Raw genomic sequence first — 20784 nt, forward strand, 5'->3', positions numbered from 1 at the left:
GGCGCGGCCCCGAGCCCGCCGCTTCCCGGTCACGCGGCGCGATCGCGGCGGCGCGCAGGGGAGGGCTGCCCCCCACCCCCCAGGCCTGCAGCCAGTGAAGGAAACGCACTGCAGCTGTGTCCAGGGTGGACTGCGAGGGGCACAGCTCACCCGCAGTGGGTCCAAGCCGGGGCCGATGGTCTGCCCCCAATCAGCCGCGCCTGTCTCCCTGGGCTGAAACGCTCTAAATTGGGTGGGAGTGGGCGGGGGAGACGGAACCGATACTGGGACTCACAAACTACTGAACACTGGGCCCCCTTCTGGGGGTGGGGGGTGGGGTGGAAAACAGGCTTAACCCCTCGATTCCTCATTCCCTTGAAATATTTTGCTGAACTCTGACACTGAGTTCAGCCCTTGGGATCCAGCTCCTTCACAGGGAGCGGGGCAGAGCCAGGGTCTGCCAATTTGGGACAAGAGAATGTTCAGGTTCCTCCCCCAAAGGGGTCAGGAGTGTGAAGTGGGAAAGCAGAAGAGGCAGGAAAGGAGAGAATTAAGAGGGGCCTCAGAGAGAAAACCTGGGCTTCCACCAGCCCGGAGTTGCCTGGTTGGGTCAGGCAGGAAGGCTGGGGCCAGCAAGCAGACGGGAAGAGGGGACAGGAGTGAGTGCTGCCGTGTCAGGGCGCTGTTCTAAATGCTTTACCAAAAAAAAAAAAAAAAAAGGTTAAGTAAGTTAATATTCCAAACAAATCTTTGAGTCATGAGCTGAGTTTACCCCCACTTCACAGATGGACAAACTGAGGTCCCTGAGAGGCTGGGTTTTGTGGGTCCAGATCTGTGGGGTCCAGCTCGGAAATAGTGGAGCCTAGTCCTATAGCCCTCCTACAGCCCTAAAAGAACTGCCCAGAATGTGTGTTCAAGCCATGGAAAATCCCCCATGCGGATATCTCCAGAAAGCACAGAGTTCCTCTGAGGCTGAAGTTCAGGGATGGAGCCTGTGCAAGGGTGTGTGGATGCACATCAGGGACAAGGGTCAGCTCTATGTATCCACAGTGACACAAAATGGGACCTTGACAATGGGTGGGGGGGCAGGAGGGCACCAGCACCCCCCCTCCCCACCCTCTCCCCTTTCAACCCATTTGCTTTCTATCATAAAGTAAAGGGACCTAGAATCGGGACCCACCATTCCATCCCCCCCCCCCCCCCCGTCAAATGTCCTGCGGACAAGAGATCAGGCTTGTCCGGGATTTGAATCCAGGACTTCTCCCTCCCAAAGCAAGTTGTGGGTCCCTAGACGAACAATTACTTCGTCTGCCTCTCTTCCTTCCATGGAAGCAAGTGGTCTTGCCCCCGGTGCTGTGGGGCCTGGAGCCTTGCATTCTTCTGGCTGTGCCAGACCTGAGGCTGGGACACAGTGGGCACTAACCTGTCAAGGCTATCACAGCGACAGGAGGGCTGTGAACAGGGACAGGGTCTCCCAGACACTGGAGGGGGTCCCTGGAGGGAAGCACTACCAGGCTGGAGTAAGGAAGGCAGGCACAGAGGGAGTAGGGCCACCTGCATTTGGGTGGGGAGAGCAGAAAGCTCCAGAAATTGGCCCCTGTCACTGGGGTCAGGTTTCATTCTAAACATGTCTGTTCCTTCTTCCCTCTGCTGTCTTCACCATCGCCGGGGCTCCTGGCTTTCTCTGTCCATCTCTGCAGGGCCAGGGTGTCCCAAAGAGCTACTGAGGGCTGGGGAGAGATCTCACTCCGGAGGCCTGAATACAATGTGTCTGGGAAATGCCCGGAGGCCACATCTTGGGGTATCATCTGGGTTATTTTTTTTTTATGGGTTCCAGGTTTATGGGCCTCACAACAGATGGTAAGGTCTGTTCAAGCTGGGAGCCCACAGTGTCTCGATGAAGGCCTCGGTTAAACCCACAGGTCCAGGGCTATAAAAGGCGGGCCCAGGGAGGGCTTCGGGCCGTGTCCCTCAGGTAAGAGTCTCAGCTCACCTTCCTCAAGGGCAGCAGCCTTAGCGGGGATAAGAGTAGAGTCTCAAAAGGAAGCCAAACCCGGCCCCTGAGCAGGTGGACCAGAGAGGATCCTCAGCCCCTTTCACCTAGTTCCCACACTGTGGAGGCCTCCGGGATCAGGGGACCAGGTGGGGGTCTATGTGGGGCCGCAGATAGATGCTCAGGGCCCAGGCCAGTTGGGAGGAGCAGGTGGGTCACCTTCCTTCCACTGGGGCTCTGGAGTGCGGGCGGCCTCGAGAACCTTTGCTCACCGAGAAGATACTGACAGTGGAGGAGGCATGAAATCAAAGCCTCAGGAAGAGTAGAAATCAAAGTCTATTTCTCTGGCAGAACCAGGGTGTGACAACAGACCCTCAGTTACTGGGACAATGGGACATTGCCTCCTGGGTCAGTGTCCCCTTCCTGCCTCACCCTGTGCCCACTCCCCTTCTCTGGAGACAGATCATCTCTTGCTCTGGGTTCCCAGGTGCGCATATCTGATGCTTCCCCCTCCAACACCCCCATCTGGGCCTACCCTGCGGTCCGACAACCTCGTCACCTGCCCGTGGAGAAGGTGTAGTGTATGAGTGTCATCTAGGATGAGAGGTGGAGGAGGTCCCACCGACTGATCCCGACTGACCCAAAGCAGACTCATGCCTCTGAGCGAGCCGGGGGGACCCAGTCCGTAGGGGAAAGGACCTAGACCCCACCTATAGGAACCTACCCCTGTAGCCTTGGCTCTGCCTTTCAAGGCTTAAGCCACCACCGCCTGTAAAAACTAAAACTCTAAAGTGTCTCAGAATGTGTCCCTTGAGGGTAAAAGTTCCACCCACGAGCCGTGTTCTCTGGTCATAGAATGAGCAACCAGGAAGTTTGTTTTCTCAGGAAAATCGCTCTAAAAGGGGGTAGGACATGTTGAAAGCCTGCTGAAGCCCAAAAAGTGCAACCACCCAACGTGGGGCTCGAACCCACGACCCTGAGATTAAGAGTCTCATGCTCTACCGACTGAGCTAGCCGGGCGATGGGAGTGGACCTTGGGCGCTCCGTCCTTTGTTCTGAAGCCTCAGGTGCCTTGGCTTTATAAGTTCTGGGGGTGCGACGGGAGGAAGCGGAGGAACCGCCCCTCCAGGCCTGGGGGCGGGGTCCCAACCTTTGAACGTGAAACGACACGCTGAAGTCCCCGCGGAGGAGGAAACGAGCCACCTCCTCCCACCTCTGCTGGCGTGACTTGGGATCCGGGCTCGCGGAGTCGGAAGACCCGGCGTCCAGAATCCGGGGGGGTGCGGCCGCCTCTTAGGCAGCAGGGTGCTTAGCAGGTCCGAGTCCCAAGGGCGTTGTCGGAGGACCAGGCGCCTGAGCGGGTCCGAGTGCGAGTGCGGAGGGTCCCAGCTCTCTCCCCACCGGGTTCCTGTCCGCAGGTCCCGGGGTCCTTCCCACCAAGGTCCCCCGCACCACACGGAGTGAGGGACACTTCTCTCCAGCAGGAAAAAGCCGCAGCCACCACCCGTCCTGCGCACTATAAAGGGGGACACCGTCCCGGCTTGCCCCCCGCCCCCAGAACCCTCGGGGACGCCCGAGACCCGCCCCCCAAACACTGTGCCTCAAACCAAAGAACGAAGACGACGGGTCCGGTCCCTAGGGACTCCGATCGCCCACCCCGCCGCAGGGGAAGGGACCCGGGGTAGTTCCCCCCAAGTGTCCCCCGATACTCACAAAGAGGAGGGGGAGATTCGGCCCCCGAGATGCACGCGCGAGGAGGCTTCCACCGGCCGCCCGGCCCCGACCTTGGCCCCCACGAGGCGCGGCGGGTCCTGGCGGCTGCGGAGCTGGGGCGGCGCCGGGCCCGACGGGGCGGGACGCGGGGCTGGGGGTGGGTGCCAGGACGCCCTACCCCAGGGAGCAGCACAGCGAAACGCCGGCAACAGACGTCGCCCTGAACGCGGGGACCCTTGGGCAGCGAGGGCGCGCGAGCCCCGGGGACGTGCCTGCGCGCCTGCGGGGAGCGTGGAAGGGGGCGGTGCTGACCAGGGAGCCTGCGCCCCAGGGGCACGCCCCGGTGGCCTAATGGAGAAGGCACTGGCCTCCTAAGCCAGGGATTGTGGGTTCGAGTCCCACCCGGGGTAGGGTGGCTACATTTTGACATTACTGCGCTGAAGTGGTTTCTGTTGCCAAAGACTATTGTCAGCCACCACTGGGAGCGGCACCTCCTAGGACCCCGAGGTCGGGGAACGGGCGTTTTTTTGTTTTGTTTTGTTTTTTGTTTTGTTTATCCGTGAAGGTGAGGAAAGAAGGGACTGGAGCTTGCTGGGGGTTGAGGGGCGTCTCACAGAGCAGAGAGCACACCTGTCCCTCAGCTGGTTTGGGTGCTGGTGGGTGGGGGTGAGGGCAGAACTTTTTCTGGGCCACCACCCATTAGCCCTTTGATTTAATTCCTCTAGCTTTCCTGGTAAGGGGGTGAGGGTGGGGTCCTGATCCCTGGAACCTATGTGGGGGTAGCTCTTCTAGCATTTTGGGGGGTGGGAGGGAGGAACAGAGTTAATGGAGCACCGAAAAAGTCCCATGGACCACCTGGCAGATCCCAATCTGGGCTCAAATGCAAGCAAGAAACATTTAGAAGAGAATGGTCACACATACTTTCAAATACTGAACCCTCCAGGGTCCCAGAATAACTCTCCCAAGAGCAGAATCCTAATATCTCTTCCCCCAAACCGCACAATTCCTCGGAGGAGGTGATCCACCACCGGGGGCTCCCTTCACGGAGAAACATGACAACTTTGGGGCAGGGGACTTTTTCCACCAACAGCCTTGCCTGTTGGACCAGGACCAGGCTCTAGTGTCGCCTAGCTGAGCTGTGTCCCTAAATCTCACCAATGGGGTGGGGTGCTGAGGATGCCGAAGTTCTGAAGATGCAGGTGTCCACTGCAGGGCTGGCCCCTGGTGGTGGCAAGAAGCAAGTGGGAAAATGATTTGACCTTTGAGATCTCAAAAGAAGCCTAGAGTGAGTCATCGTGAGAGAAATCAGAACGCTGGAACTCACAATTATCGTCCAATTAATATGACTTATTTAAATCAAGTTTGAGAGTGGGAGAGCCTGTGCCTTTTCTTCAAATTGGCCTGGGGACCAGTTTGGCTACAAACCAGTCACAGAGCCCGTCCATGGAGTGGATCCAGGTCCACCCAAATGTCAGGGTGTGCCCCAACCCTCTTTGCGCCCCTCACCGGGCACCCAGGCAGCTCCCGCCCAGGCCCCACGCATCTTTGTCCACACCAGCTGCTGGTGGCAGTGGATTTCCTTGTTCATTGTCTGGGATGATGGGGGTGGGGGAGGTGCCGTCTAGGAGGTCATAGGGCCACCTGTCCACAATCCCAGACCTTTAAGGCTGCACAGACTGCGCTCTGTGCCTAGAGGGGCAGATCCTGGGACGACCCACGTCCCCACTCAGGGCCGGGCTCCACTCAGGCTTTTACACCTCCAGAAGTCCTCCGATGGAGGGGACGGGAGGGGGTGGGTTGTTTAAGTTTCCTGGCTAGCTCAGTAAAACCCTTAGTTTCAAGACTCTAGAACTGAGCCCCACCCTGGACGTTAGATTTTCAGGACTGCTGCTGCTGATCAGCCGACTTTAAGGTTATCAGTCCCCCAGCTGCGGATGCTGACGCTTTAGATTTGGTGCTTCTGTGAATGGCTGGATCTCCAGGCCACCAAGACCCTCACAGCTGGCTGAGGCCAGAAACGCTCACATGGGCCTCTGCCATTGGTTCATTTTATCCTGAACAGAGCCTACATTTTGAGACATCTGACCCAGGAGAGGGTGCACGATCGATTGTTCCGGGGACTGCAGCGGCCCCCGTGGTGCCAGGAACGAGCTGGGGGGGGGGGGGTTTGCATCCTCCCTGGAGATACGCAGCACCACGCTTGGTGGCTCTCAATCAGGTCCCCACGTCACAGCAGGCAAGTAAGTCCAGAAAGGACCTGGGGGAGGGGGGCAGTAGTGGTGGCTTCTGCCTTTGGCTTATTTTCTAAGCGATTCCCTAGCATTCTGAGCAATAAATGGGCCCAGCGTTGACACTGCAGGTCTTTGTGTGGCTGTCTGGAACTGAGAACCCTTTCTGAGGTTGGGGAAAATGGAATGGGCTGTGGCTAACAAGCCCGGGGAAAAGGCCAGGGTAGAGCTCCAAACCCAGACTGGGAGAGGGCTCCGTGCCCTGCCGAGTAAGCTAGCCAACACTGGGAACTTTTCCGTGGTTCTTCAGGTCAAGGGCGACCCTCAATCTCTCTAGGAAAGCAAAGTCCCAGAGTCAGACTCAAACCCAATGCTTCACCCTTAGCAAAGCCTTACCAGGGGGCCAACTGTGTTTATGGGTGTTGAGGACACCTGCCCTCCGTGGACCCTGAGTGTCTGCACCCCTGCATGCTGTCATTTTCATCCCTGGAGGGACTATGAAGCACCATAATACTAACTAGAAAGTAAAACCCTCTCCTAGGCCAAATCCAGTTTCCACTTACCTAAATTTAAAAGCAAGACCCCAGAGTTGCTTGGCTGGCTCAGTCCATGGAGTATGTGACTCTTGATCTCGGAGTTGTGAGCTTGAGTCCCATGTTGGGTATAGTGTGCTTAAAAAAACCAAAATATTTAAAAAATAAGTAGATAAAAGAAAGATCCCAGAAGATAAAACTGTTTCCAAGAAATTTAATCACACATCCTAGAAAAATGTTCCAGAATATGTATAGGAATACAAAAATGTCTAGCATCCAAAAAACTAAGATTGTAAACATCTGGCATTCAATTAAACATTAGGAGACATGAAAAGAAGCAGGAAAATATACCCATAGTCAGGAGAAAATAATAGATAGTGACTTGGAAATGAAGCAGATGATAGTGTTGGTAGAAAAGGATATTAAAACACTTATAGAGGCACCTGGGTGACACAGTCAGCTAAGCATCGATTTCAGCTCAGGTCATGATCTCATGGTTTGTGGGTTCGAGCCCCACATCGGGCTCTGTGCTGACAGCTCAGAGCCTGGAGCCCGCTTGGGATTCTGTGTCTCCCTCTCTCTCTGCTCCTCTCCTGCTCATGCTCTGTCTCTGACACAAAAATAAATAAGAAACATTTTAAAAAATAAAAATAAAACACTTATATATTCAAGAAGCTAGAGGAAAGATTGAATATGTTGAGTAGAGATGTGGAAGACATAGAGAAAAAATAGCCAAATTAACTTCTATAGATAAACTACAATAGTTGAGGTAAAAACTACACTGAGTGAGATTAGTGGCGGATTACACATTGTAAAAGAAAAGATTAGCGAACTTGAAGGCATAGCAATAGAAACTATTAAAAATAAAATCCACAGAGAGTTAAGACTGGAAACAAAACATCAGGAGCTTTAGGACAATTTCGAGTAGACTGATATGTGCACAACTGGAGTACATGCAAATGGGAGAGATAGAAAAATATTTGAAAAAATAATAACAAATATTTCCAAATTTGACTAAAACTGTAAATCCACAGACAACCCGCCCCCCAAATAATTGAACAAACTTCAGGCATAAGAACTATGAAGGAGGGGCTCCTGGCTGATTCAGTCAATTGAGCACCGACTCTTGATTTCTGCTCGGGTCATGATCCCAGGGTGGTGGGATCAGCCTTACATCCGACTCCTCCATGCAGAGCATGGAGCTTGCTTAGGATTCTGTCTCCTCTCTCCTGCTCTCATCTCTCTCAAATGAAATGAACTGAACTGAAATGAAATGAAATGAAATGAATTAAAAAGATAGATAATTTTTAAAAAGAAATATGAAGGAAACTACATGATGGCATATGATAATCAAATTTTTTAAAATGAATAACAAAGAGGGGCGCCTGGGTGGCTCAGTCAGTTAAGTGTCAAACTCTTGGTTTCCACTCAGGTCATGATCTCATGGTTTGTGGGCTGGAGCTCCGAGTGGGGCTCTGCGATGACACCATGAAGCCTGCTTGGGATTCTCTCTCTCCCTCTCTCTCTGCCCCACCCCACTCATGCTCCTTCTCTCTCTCTCTCTCTCAAAATAAATAAACACTTTTTTTTAAAATGAGTGATCTCATTTTTAAGAGAAAATCTTAAAAGCAGCCAGAGAAATGAGAGACATCATGTGCAGAGGAAGAATGGTAAGAATAAAAGCAGATTTCTCCTCAGAAATAATGTAAGCTAGGAGAAGGGGAGTAAAAACTTTAAGGTTTTGACATTTTAAAAAATGCCCATAATCTAGAATGTTTGCCTTTAAAAATCAATGTATGTTTTATGACTAAAAAAAGAAAGACCAAATGATCATCTCAGTACATGCAGTAAAAGCATTCGACAAACCCAACATCCTTTCCTGCTTAAAAAACAAAAAAACAAAAACGAAACCCTCCGCAAACTGGTGTTGAGTGCTGGCAGTGGAGATGACAAGCAGCCATAAGAAAACTTTTGGGGGTGATGAATAAGCTCACTAGCTTGACTGATGATGGCTTCGGTCTTGGGTGTATACAAAGGTCAAAAGTTGGAAAAGTGTCCTTTTTAAATGTGTGCAGTCAATTTACATGTCATTCGTGCTTAATAAAGTTGTCTTTCTAAATGACTACAAATTCTTTGACACTCTTTCCACTGAGAGGTGAGGTCTGCATCCCTCCCCTTTGAGTCCTAGAGTTTCTTCTTCCAATAAATGTACAGCAGAAATGAGCCCTAGCACCTCCAAGGTTGGGTCATAAAGAGAGACACGGGTTGTGTCTTGTTCTATAAACGCGCCTATGGGGGCTTCCAAAGCGGCCAGTGAGGAAATTCAGTTGGCCTGGCGCTTCCCTGCTGCGAGGAAGCCCAAGCCACATGAAGAAGTCATGTGTCGATGTTCCATTCCACAGTCCCAGCTGAACTGTTCATGTGACAGATGTGTGAATAAAGGAGCCTCCAGATGCTGTTAGACACGAAGTTCTCCCAGACAAGCCCCATATTAACACATACAGGTTACACCTGCTCTTCCCTGTTAAATTCCTGACCCACAGAATTGATAAGCATAAAGCCTATTGTTTTTATACCCAGTAAGTTTGGCAATGTTACACAGCAACAATGGCTCTCAAATGGTAACTATAAAAATAAGAGGTGCCAAACATTTAATAGAAGAATTTGGACTGCGCCTGGGTGGGTCAGTCGGTTAAGCTTTCGACTTCCACTCGGGTCATGATCTCACGGTTCAAGAGTTTGAGCCCTGCGTTGGGCTCTGTGCAGACAGCTCGGAGCCTGGAGCCTGGAGCCTGGAGCCTGCTTCGGATTCTGTGTCTCCCTCTCTCTGCTCTTTCCCTGCTTGTGCTCTGTCTCTCTCTCTCAAAAATAAAACATTAAAAATGTTTTAAAAAATAATAGAAGAATTGTGAAAGCTTCTCTCCGAATTTTGGAACAAAACAAGAATGTCTTCTACCACATTTCTATTTTATTGCAGGTTTGAGTTAGTGTTATAAGATAAGAAAAGTAATTAAAAGGATTGTTTTTTTTTAATATTTTTATTTTTTTCTAGGAGAGAGAGAGAGACAGCGTGAGCAGGGGAGGGTCAGAGAGAGAGGGAGATACAGACTCTGAAATAGGCTCCAAGCTCTGAGCTGGCAGTCAGCACAGAGCCCGACGCGGGGCTCGAACCCACGAACCGCGAGATCATGACCTAAGCGAAAGTCGGACGCTTAACCGACTAAGCCACCCAGGCGCCCCTAAAAGGATTATTTTTAAATAAGTAATTTAAATAAGTAAATAAGTAATCTAAATAAATAATCTAAATAAGTAATTTAATAATTACTTAAAATTATTAAATTATATATTATATAATTATATAAATTATAATAAATTTAATTATATAAATTACTAAAATAAGTAATTTAAATAAGTAAATAAATAAAAATTTTAATAAGTAATTTTAAATAAGTAATAAAGGATTACTTTTAAATAAGGATTGGAAGTAATTAATACCACCATTATTCACAGATGACATGCCTGAAGATGCAGAAAATTCTGTAAATTAGAAATAATATGTGAGTTTCACAATGTTACTGAATCCAAGATTAAAGATTGATTGTATTTTATATATATCTGCAAAAAATAGAACATTATATCCAAAGTGATATCATTTACAATAGTATCAACAACATCAAATAGGTAGCACAAATTCTAATGAAAGATGTGTGAAACCTCTCAGAAAACATCAAACTTATGGTCAGTTAAAGAAGACCCTGATAGGGGCACCTGGGTGGCTCGGTGGGTTGAGCGACTGGCTTCGGCTCAGGTCATGATCTCATGGTTGTGAGTTCGAGTGAGCCTCGAGTCAAGCTCTATGCTGACAGCTTGGAGCCTGCTTCAGATTCTGTGTCTCCCTCTCTGCCCCTGCTCTCTCTCTCTCAAAAAGAAATAAACATTAAAAACATTTTTAAAAAGAAGACCTTGATAAATGAAGGGATACGTCCTGTTTAGGAGTTGAAGACTCAGTATTATAATGGTGTCAGATCACCTGGAAATGCTCTGATGAGTCAACGCTAAACCAATCCAAATCCCAATCACTATTTTTGGGTAAAGCAACAAGCTGATTCTCACGCTTACAAGAAATTGCAAAGGGCCAGTAATCACCAAAACATATTTGAGAGACTTACACGCCTGCCTATCAAGACTTACCCATAAAAGCTAAACTGGTTTGGGCGCAAGGGGAAACAGACCACCGTACAAAGCAGTGAAGTATTAGAACCACATATACTCAGACTTTTGATTTGTGAAAAATTGTGCACGACAAATCAGTGGTGGAAAGGACGGTCTTTTAAAGAAATCGTTCTGAATCAGAAGTGTTCCCATTTAACAGATGGGGAAAATAGCGCCTGCTTGGCTAAGCGTCTTGTCCAGAGCCCAGAACCCAGGCAGGGAGGGAGCGACACCCTCTGCTGTGGTACCGAAACCGGAAGGGAACGTTTTTACAATTAAGAGGTTGATCCTTGGGTCACCTGGATGGCTCAGTCAGTTGAGCATCCGACTTTGGTTCAGGTCATCATCTCATGGTTTGTCGGTTTGAGCCCCACGTCGGGCTCTGTGCTGACAGCTCAGAGCCTGGAGCCGGTTTTAGATTCTGTCTCTCTCTTTCTGCCCCTCCCCCACTCGTGCTCTGTCTCAAAAATAAACAACTATAAAAAAAAAAAAAAAGAGGTCGATCCGCATATGGGCCTAGGACCTCTGTTCCCAAATAAGAGTTATGCCTCTGGCCCAGCGTGGTGCATTATTGCAGGCCCCAAACATGAGCCACCTCTGCCACTTAAATTCTAGTAGCACATTAAAACGCAAAACAATAAGTAAAAAGAAACAGGTAAAATTAATTGTAATAATATATTTTACATAACCTAATATATCCAAAACATCATTGCACACGTAGTGAGAGATTTTACCTTCCTTGTGACGCGTCTTCAAATGCGGACGTGAATTCTGCACGTTCACAGCACGTCTCAAGCCGGCCCGTGGGAGGAAACAGGTGTCCAGCGGGGAAAGCGCGTGGGGACGGCATGGCGGAGACCAGCTGGGCGCGGGCTGACCACCGAGTCGACCGCTCCAACACCCCCACCGCCGTCCCCCAGAACCCTCGCCGCAGTGCTCCCGACGGCTCCGCTTCCTGGGCCCGCTCTTCCCTGGTAAAATACTGGGAGGCAAAGACGCACGCCTCGGGCTCGTCCGGGATTTGAACCCGGGACCTCTCGCACCCGAAGCGAGAATCATACCCCTAGACCAACGAGCCTCGCGCGCGCTGGGCGGCGCTAGCTCTTCCTGCACAAGCGTTCGGCCGCGTGTGACCGCGGTTCTTCCCCGGGCCGGCTGGGCGGCTCCCGGAGGCGCGTCCGCGGGCGCAGCGCGGGGCGGTGCGGGGGGGTCCCGGGGGGGCCAGGAGCGCGGGGGCGGTGCGGGGGGGTCCCGGGGGGGCCAGGAGCGCGGGGGCGGTGCGGGGGGGCCCGGGGGGGCCAGGAGCGCGGGGGCGGTGCGGGGGGGGCCCGGGGGGACCAGGAGCGCGGGGGCGGTGCGGGGGGGGCCCGGGATGAAGGGTTCCGGCCCCAGGGGAGCGGGCAGCCTCCCGTGAGAGGGGGGAGGGCGAGGGGCATGGACAAGCCGGAGGCCCCTGAAGACCGAGCTCCGGCTGTGCGGGGACCCCAGGCCTCCGGCGGCCGCGGCGGCGGGGGCTGCGAACGGCGGCTGGCGAGCAGACGAGAGGAAGAGGCCTGGTCCCGTAGGACGGGGCTGTGCCCTCGAATCTCACCAGGGGGAGGAAACGGGGAAGGAGGAGGTGTCCGACCCACGTTAAGCGCACAGGTCCGGGGGGCCAGCCCGGCCGCGGCGGGAGTCAGTGCCGCGAGCGGGCTCCGCCTCTCCCTTCTGGTCCTTAAGCCCCGCGGGGTGGGCGACGACCCCCTTGGGAACTTCCCGCACTTTGGGGCGAATTCTTTCCGTGAGAAAGGCCATCAAAGCAAGGTGAACAGTTTAGGACTGGCCGGTTTCGGTGGGATGCGGGACACGGGGGCCGTTGGAGAGTTAGGGACTCGGCGTTGGTGGGTTTGCATGTGAAAGGCCTGTTAGCGGGCGAGGTGTTTACTGTCTCAGAATGAGCTAACCCTGGGTGGAGGGGTTTCTCCTCAGGCAGCGCGGCCCCCAACATGTCAAACCATCATAAAATACAGAAAATAAAAACCATGATTAATACAGGTGTGAATTGTATCCACGCGGTTTTACAAACATTTATGAAGATCACGTGACTTTTCTCTTTCATTCCGTCAATACGATTAACTACTTTGATAGACTTACTTGAACATAAAACCAACCTTGCATTCCTGGGATAAATCCAGCTCAGCCCTTACTGCTCCTTTTTAAAAGAAGTAAGGACAACTGTGCTATGGGAATGATGGTCCTTTCTCCCTAGGAAATGCCTAGGTTGGCTAATTTGAGACGGAAGAAGGGGGGCCTTGGCCCCCAACTCAACCTTGGCTCTGCAAATCTCAGAGGCCAGTGACTCCCTAGTTCCGTTCCCCATGTGCTTCTGTGACACAGGGTCATGCGAGTTTGCTCCTTAGTGAGTTACAGGTAGAGACTATACCAGGCGGAGCTGTCGCACAGAGGGAACTTTATTTGTAGCAAGCAAGGAGATCGTGGGGAATAATTTCCAAAGCTGTTGACCCCACTCCAAAGTGCGGGTTAGTATTCAGATGAATATTCAGAAAGGGGAGTTTTGTCCTCAAAAGGAGAGGTGGGGGGCATAGGGTTGTGTCGGAGTACTTAAAAAATATGCCTATATACGTGTCGTAGGCTGTGCTGATGAAGCTTGAGCTCCTCCTTGGGCGAAGAGTTTAACATAATGGAGCAGGTCCATCTGCACATGTGTGCGTCAGTGTGGACCTCAAACTGGTCTAGGCTGGCGGAGCTCGGCCTGCTGTGTGCCTCTAAATGATAAAGTTAGCACTCTGGTGAAGAAAAAGGGGAGCCACTGGGGGGTGGTGACAGTTTTAACCTCATTAACCCTCTGGGGCACAGTTTTACAAAACCTGACCGCAGGTTTTCCATCGGGACCATGTAGCAAGGTGTCCCAGCCTCTGGACCACCTTTCTCCATCTCTTCACCCCGACCCTGGCCTCTCCTGGGAAATGTACCCAGCGCCACTCTAAAGCTCCTGAGATCTAAGTTTGAATCCTGCTCCGAGGTCATACCTTGGCTGGGGACGGCTCCATCAGGTATTTGAGAGGGACCGGGGATGCCACCTGGGTGGTGTGAGACAGAGAAACTAAAGGAACCGCAGGAAAACTGCTTTTTCTTCTCCTTTTCCTGCTTCCGTTCCTGCTAGGTTCTACACCCCTACCTTACACACACCTTACAGCGACAGATAGTGTATGTCCTCCTTGTAAAGGTCAAGGGACTGCTGATTTTTTTGGAGTCTTCCAGCACAACAGATGACATCTAAGGAGTGATGGGGTGGGAGTTGTCATGAACACTGTCCAAGGCCACTGACTCATCAGGAGCCCTGGCTCCACAGCAGGGACTTATGGAGAACACGTAACCCCTCTCTGTGTTCCTGGATGCCTGAGAAGACACGGGCACCAAGCCAGCATCCTCAATAAAACCCCCAGCCCCCGAGCTAACACGAGACTCTTCTTTCCTTTCCAGGCCTCCTAGACATCGTCTGTAACTGCTCAATGTCTTCAACAAACTGCTCTCACTTCCTCTCTGCTCACGCTTGATTTCTACGCTGCATGAAGCCAAGGACCCTGTAAGGCTGGCTGGTCCCGAGGGAGCCCTCTGGGTCCAACTTGCATTAGTCAGCTACATTCACACACATGGAAACATCTGGATCTCCACAGCCCAGGTGCTATGGCAAGAGCCACCGCCCAAATGACAAGGAGGTTATGACTGAGCCAAATTTGTCTTCTAGAGACCTGATCTTTCTTTCAAAGGCAGCGGATCAAGAGTTCAGTGCTCTTTCCCCTGGGTTAGCTGGGGACTGTGGAGCAGAGTGGAGTGTGTTGTCCATGTTGATCCAGCTTCAGATGAGCTTAGCCCCTCTCCCTTCTCTGAACATCCCAGCTGCCCAGCCGCCTTGGACACCAGCCACCCTGGGACTGGCTCTCCTGGGGTGGAGGAGGAAGTTCCAACACTTGTGCCACGGGGAGGGCTCAGGGTTTCTTCTCCCAGTTTAAGGATGAGCAGACAGACCCCCCCCCCGGGGGGCAAAACCTCCTGTCCCCACCCCCACCCCCAACGTGGACTCTGTTCTAGGACCCTGAGCATGAGGGCTGGTGTGGCACCTTTGCTTCCCGCCGCAGCCCCTCCCCTGTCTCTCCATCCCAACCCCACCTCCTGGTGTCCTGGAAAAGCCAGGCATTTATCCTTGGTCCCAGCTGGGAAGGACTCCCTCCGTCTGTGAGTGAAACTCAGGTTAATTTTCACAGGATTGAATTCCTTGCTCTTGTAAGGGAATTGAGAAGAGGGGAGAATTGCAGCCCGTGGATCTCCAATGAACTCAGAAGCCCAGGATCAGGAGGCTAGGGACCTCACTCCTTTATCTTTAATTCACATCTGCACCCACTCTGGGAAGGTCCAGGGAGTCAGATCCAAGGACCACGCCCCAGGGGTCCAGGCAACTGGGCAGCCTAGTCTCAAAAGAGTTAGGACACAGGCTCACCGGAAGGGGGCAGGAAGCATCTGAGCGTGCTGTGTGAGACCACCAAATTGCACGCGTGAATCCCCTGAGCTACGCTACTCCTACCACGTCTCCATGGGTTAGATACACACTTCAACCCCCACACCTAAATCCCCAAGTGCAAATACAACTCGTGTCCACAATCTCAGCGTAGAAGGGACTGGTATTAGAGGTCTTCCTGAGCAACTCTAATGCCTCACCTTCCCCCTGGACTCCCATCTTCTTGCAGTTCCGGATGCAGCACAGAGATTTGGCCTTTGGGCCCCTGAGGGTTGGACCCTGAAATATGAGTTGTGCTTACTGTTTGCCTAAACACCGCAAACCATTCATTACACTGGCGCAGGTTTGTAAAATACACGCCCAACGTGGGGCTCGAACCCACGACCCTGAGATTAAGAGTCTCATGCTCTACCGACTGAGCTAGCCGGGCACGGTGACTACTGTCTCTCTCAGAGGGAACAGGAGGCAGTGCTGGGGCATAAAGCCCTCCCCTCACCACAGCCCCGCCCCTGTGACCAGTACTGCCTTCAATACGATTCCTCTGTTCAGCCAGAAACTGGCCGAGAACCTCAGAATTGAAAGCAGCGGGAGGGGAGGGAAGGCTAAAATTCAAGGACATGGGCAGGGATCGGGGACACTCTGACCCAAAGGGACAAACAGAAGGAGGCCCGGGAGCTCGGCAGCGCTGGGAAGCCGGTGCCACGCAGGCCCCGAGTCCCTGATACACCACGGTCGCTCGGACCCCGGATCCAGCACGCAGGCCACGACAGTACCAAACCTCCTGAGGTGAGGCCCATAGCTGGGGCTGGCGGGTAGGGAGGCGGGAACGCCCTAGTCTCGGGTTTGAGGCCCCCCTACCCCCCCCCAAGGACCCCCCCTACGTGGTCCTGGAGGCTCGCCTGCCCCGCGGCAGCCCAGGGCAGATAGGAGGTCCTGGTGACAGAGGCTCTGAGGGGGAACTGACCTCTGGGACTCTAGAACCTACAGAGTTGAACTCACCCCTCTCTGGAAGGTGACCCGGTCCTCTCTCCTTGGGATGAGCATCTGGGATACTGTCACAGCCCAAGGAGAAGAAAGCCAGGGGACAGAATTAGCAACACAGGGCAGGGTTAGTTTGGTTTGTTGGTCTAGGGGTATGATTCTCACTTTGGGGGTGAGAGGTCCCAGGTTCAAATCCCCTCCAAGCCTGTGTTTCCTTCCTTCCTTCCTTCCTTCTGTCCTTCCTTCCTTCCTCCAGACGGTCAGGTTGTTGCCCAGGAGCAGGGACCCAGAGAGCCATCACCCCACATGACAGTGATGAAAAACCTTCCACCCTTCGGAACTGGCCTGGTCCTGCACTCACTCTCTGCTTAGACTGTCCCTGCGTCCTCTGCTGCGCCCAGCGCTGGGGGCCCCTTGGGGGGATTTGTCTGAAAACAAGATACAGAGTTAGCATCCCAGACTCCAGATATGAGGGCATACTCCTCCCTGGCCAAGGGAAACCGAGTCAGTGCCCTTTCTGAAGCAGGCAGTGTGGGGCCTGACTGTGATGTCTTTTCAGACCAAGAGGGAGGGATCCCTCCGGCCGGCCTGGGGTCTTGAGCCCTCAGTGTTGGTGGTGGCTAAAAGTTTGGGTTGGGTCAAGGTACCACTCAGACATTGACAGGACCTTCAAGTGGGACTGCGCTCAGGGTACAGCCACTTCCAAAACAGTCACCCCCAAACCCCCACCCAAGGAGCCACCAGCATGTGTTCCCTGTGACACCAGCTGCTTCTGCTCCTAAAGCATGCGAAGTCTATACTCGGAGTGATGCCTTGGGCTTGGCTCTGCGATTCCCAAACTGCGCGTGGAGGCACATGTATAGTACGTACAAATTCCCAGGGATACTTAAAAGTTTTGAGGGAAACATCAATACTCAACATCCATCAGACACCGCAGTCTCTGAACACTGACTCTCAACTTTTGACAAAGCTCTATTTCTGCAACGTTGGATTTCCCACCATAACTGTGCGAGGAGTGCAAGAAAATCACTGTGGGATAGGAACGGTGAGTGGCAGTAACCAGTCTGATTCCAAGGTTGGAGAAGCCACCGTATAGGGCCCGCCAAGTGCACATATCCCAGTAAACTATAATTATTATGTAAAAAGAAGATAGGGGTATGTGGCTGGCTCAGCAGGTAGAGCAATTGACTCCCGACCTTGGGGTCATGAGTTAGAAAACTAAAAGGAATATAACATTCTTTGAAAAAAATAATAGTGTTTTATTTTTTTAATTTTTAAAATGTTTTTTATTTATTTCTAAGAGAGAGAGACAGCATGAACAGGGGAGGGTCAGAGAGAGAGGGAGACACAGAATCTGAAACAGGCTGCAGGCTCTGAGCTGTCAGCACAGAGCCCAACATGGAGCTTGAACCCACGAACTGTGAGAGCATGACCTGAGCCGAAGTCGGACGCTTAACCGACTGAGCCACCCAGGCGCCTCCAAAAATAATAGTGTTGAATGGTATCCCCCTAACGCTAGGGCCTCCCAGAACCTCAGAAGGTAGGGTCTTTGCACATGTAATTAGTTAAAGTGAGATCATCCTGGAGTGGGGTGGGCCCTGACCCAATGACAGGGGTCTTATAAAGAGATCATATGATTATATCAGACACAGAGGCTCGTGGAGGGAAGAAAGCCATGCGAGAGTGGAGGCGCAGATACAGTGATGAGTCTATAAGCCAAAGTTGACCAGAGCCAGCAGCAGCTGGAAGAGGCAAGGAGGGGCTCTTCCCCGGAGCTTTTAAAGAGAGTGGGAAAGGTGGCCAGCTGGCACCTCGACTTTCGACTTCGGTCTCCGAAAGTGTGAGAAAATATATGTCTGTTGTTTTAAATCGCTCAGACTGTGGTAACTTCTTATGGTGCCACGGGAATGAATAGTGATACCGAGTTGGTAAGAATATTTTCCAAAAAGCGACGAAGGTGTATGGACCCAAGTACCTCATAAACTGAGTTTTCTTTTCCCCTAAGAACACCCAGAAGGATGACTGAGACTAGGAGCGCCCTGAAGGGAGGAATATGGGGTCTTCTGGCAAGAGTACTGGCCACAGGCCTGGGACCTGAAGATCCAAGGGTCCAGGGGAGGGGTGTCTCCCAGAATAACTTCGGTTCCAGCCCAAAAAAGAAAGAAAATCTGGTCCTATCAGACATTTAGCAGGCCTTTTCAAGAGCCTAAAGGGTTGCAAGAGAACAGAAGAAAATCGGCTGATGGGAACCATATGCCCCCTTCTCCCTCTTCCCCAAAATAGAACACAAAATGCCCCATCTCCACTTCCCTTTCATTGGGGAGAGTGGGGCGAAGGTGAGAGGCCACCAACCTCAGGGTGGGGGTGGGGGAGGGAAATTCTGTGCAGCCCCTCCTCAGGCACTGGGGTGGCCCTGATCCGGAGCCTCCTCCTGGGAGTCCCATTCAGGACCAAGAGAGTCACCCCCAAACCCACATAGACACCGGGCTCTGGGTTTGAATCCTGTGTCCCCAGTCTAATGTGGTAGCACAGATCATTCTCGGGTTACTAATCTAAGAAAAGATATAGCTATGTGTCTTCTTGGACCCGTTTTCAAAAGCTGGCTGGCCGCCCCAAATAATTACATTGCTTCACACAAGCACAGAGCCGGGGTGAGGCACGGAAGCCTCAGCAGCAGGATCTGCCACCGGCCTAAGATTGTTTAAAGCCTCTTTAAATAGCTCATCTATGAAATACTTTCTTTGCTTGCCTCCCTTGTGGCCTCATTACCAGTCAAAACCACACGCCCAACGTGGGGCTCGAACCCACGACCCTGAGATTAAGAGTCTCATGCTCTACCGACTGAGCTAGCCGGGCGAGGGCAAGAGCAGACTCTACCTACCTGCTACTCAAAGTATTCAAGGTAAGTACCACAAAAAGAGGCAAAAGTGCATCCTGCCTTGGAAGATGTGGTGTAGGCATGGCTGGCCACCACGGGGGAAAGAGACTGTAATTAACTAGGAGGTGGTTAACGAGGGCCTGAGCGTAACTAGAAATAAGTAGAAGTAAACTTTCCTCGAGGGTGGCTCGTTGGTCTAGGGGTATGATTCTCGCTTAGGGTGCGAGAGGTCCCGGGTTCAAATCCCGGACGAGCCCCAGCTTTTTTCTCCTTTCTCATTTCCCCAGAGCCCTGTTGAAGCTCTGGGTTCCCAGCCGAGACATCGTTCCTCGGGCCGGCTGTCCTGAGTGGAAGGGCCAGAGATCCTTAATCTCTGCTGAATGTGAGCTCCACACTGAATTTAGGGGGCGGGGGCGGGGGCCGACAGAGAGACGTCCAGGCGCAGCGGGACCGCACAGACGCGAGAAGCCGCCCCTTCGGCGCGGGACTCTCCGCCCTTCGCCGGCCTCCGGCGGCTCCTGCACTTCCAGGTGATTTTCCCCGACTGGCCGCCAGGGGGAGCGCTGAGCCAGTACGGCCGGGCGGGGTAGTCCTCGTCCCGCGCCCGCGGGGGTGACCAGGGGACCCAGACCAGGCCCGGAAGGCCCCCAACTATGTTCCCCATGAGCCAGACTCTGGCTGACGGCCAGCGTCGCTTCTTGTGTTAATTACCAGTGCGGGCTCAGGGCGGCTCCCGGGACACCCCCCTCACCCCTCCTTCCCCCCCCCACACCCCCCACCCCCACCCCCACCCCCCGCCTCCTTGCAGTCCTACTGCCCGAAGGGGAGAGTAAGGTGGCTGGGCAGGGCCTGCCCTGAGCACGCAGCTCACGAAATAGACACTTCGACTTCAGGCTCAGGTCCCCTCACCTCCCCTTTCCCTTTCTGGGACTTGAACAAAAACTGCAGGGTCACTTCAGCCTGCCCCCCCAAGCACGAGCTCCGGGGTCCCTGCTTCACTACAGCCTCTAATGTTCCCCCAACCTTCTCTTTGTCTGATGGGGCGCCCCACCCCTCCCCAGCCATGGGGTGACCGCAGAGGCCTAGTGGGGAGCCTAAACTCTCACTCCTATCCCGCATTAAGGAGGACCGACCTTATGTAAGCTGCCCCACCAAGTGGAGTCTTCTTTTCCCACCGTGGGGGGGGGGGGGGGGGGAGGAGGGAGGTGTGTTGTTAGAGGAGGCTGCTCAATCAGAAGATGAAAATAAGATCTAGAGTTTCAAAACATAACACCAAACATGTCCAGGACACAGCTGAGAATCACCGGTCACACTTGGAAGATACGAGGAAGATCTCAGCTCGAAGGAGAAAAGGCTATATTGAAAGGCACCGACACAGGTTCTAGAACCATCTGAAAAGGAGAGGGAGGAAAGCAGCCATCCTAAAAATGCTAGATGGATCTATAAAGGACGCGCTTGAAATAAATGTAAAACTTGAAAAGTCTCAAAGATATAGAAGATATAAAGAATAACTGCGTGGAATACTTAGAGCTGGGAAATATAATAACTTAAATAAAAAGGGTAATGGTTGGGCTACAAACAAACGGATGAGATGGAGGAAAGAATCAGTGAACATGAAGATGGAATGACAGAAATTACCCTATCTGAAGAACACAGAAAATGGAGAAAGAACTAAAGAACGGAAGGAAGGAAGGAAGGGAGGGAGGGAGGGAGGGAGGGGGAGAGAGAGAGAGAGAGAGAGAGAGAGAGAG

At 52.5% G+C, this 20784-nt stretch overlaps 6 non-coding genes across 6 annotated transcripts; 2 read left to right on the top strand and 4 right to left on the bottom strand.

Moving 5' to 3' along the window:
- Window positions 1–2919: 2919 nt before the first annotated feature.
- TRNAK-CUU lies at window positions 2920–2992 on the bottom strand. The gene has a single exon. It is a non-coding gene; the product is annotated as a tRNA-Lys (tRNA).
- A 1030-nt stretch (window positions 2993–4022) lies between these two features.
- TRNAR-CCU lies at window positions 4023–4095 on the top strand. Its single transcript has one exon. It is a non-coding gene; the product is annotated as a tRNA-Arg (tRNA).
- A 7569-nt stretch (window positions 4096–11664) lies between these two features.
- TRNAP-CGG lies at window positions 11665–11736 on the bottom strand. Its single transcript has one exon. It is a non-coding gene; the product is annotated as a tRNA-Pro (tRNA).
- Window positions 11737–15531: 3795 nt separating this feature from the next.
- On the bottom strand, window positions 15532–15604 carry TRNAK-CUU. Its single transcript has one exon. It is a non-coding gene; the product is annotated as a tRNA-Lys (tRNA).
- Window positions 15605–18938: 3334 nt separating this feature from the next.
- On the bottom strand, window positions 18939–19011 carry TRNAK-CUU. Its single transcript has one exon. It is a non-coding gene; the product is annotated as a tRNA-Lys (tRNA).
- Window positions 19012–19218: 207 nt separating this feature from the next.
- Window positions 19219–19290, top strand: TRNAP-AGG. Its single transcript has one exon. It is a non-coding gene; the product is annotated as a tRNA-Pro (tRNA).
- The last annotated feature ends 1494 nt before the right edge of the window (window positions 19291–20784 follow it).

Source organism: Hyaena hyaena, unplaced genomic scaffold (assembly GCF_003009895.1).
Source record: "Hyaena hyaena isolate Hyena2069 unplaced genomic scaffold, ASM300989v1 scaffold_285, whole genome shotgun sequence".
Taxonomy (NCBI): domain Eukaryota; kingdom Metazoa; phylum Chordata; class Mammalia; order Carnivora; family Hyaenidae; genus Hyaena; species Hyaena hyaena.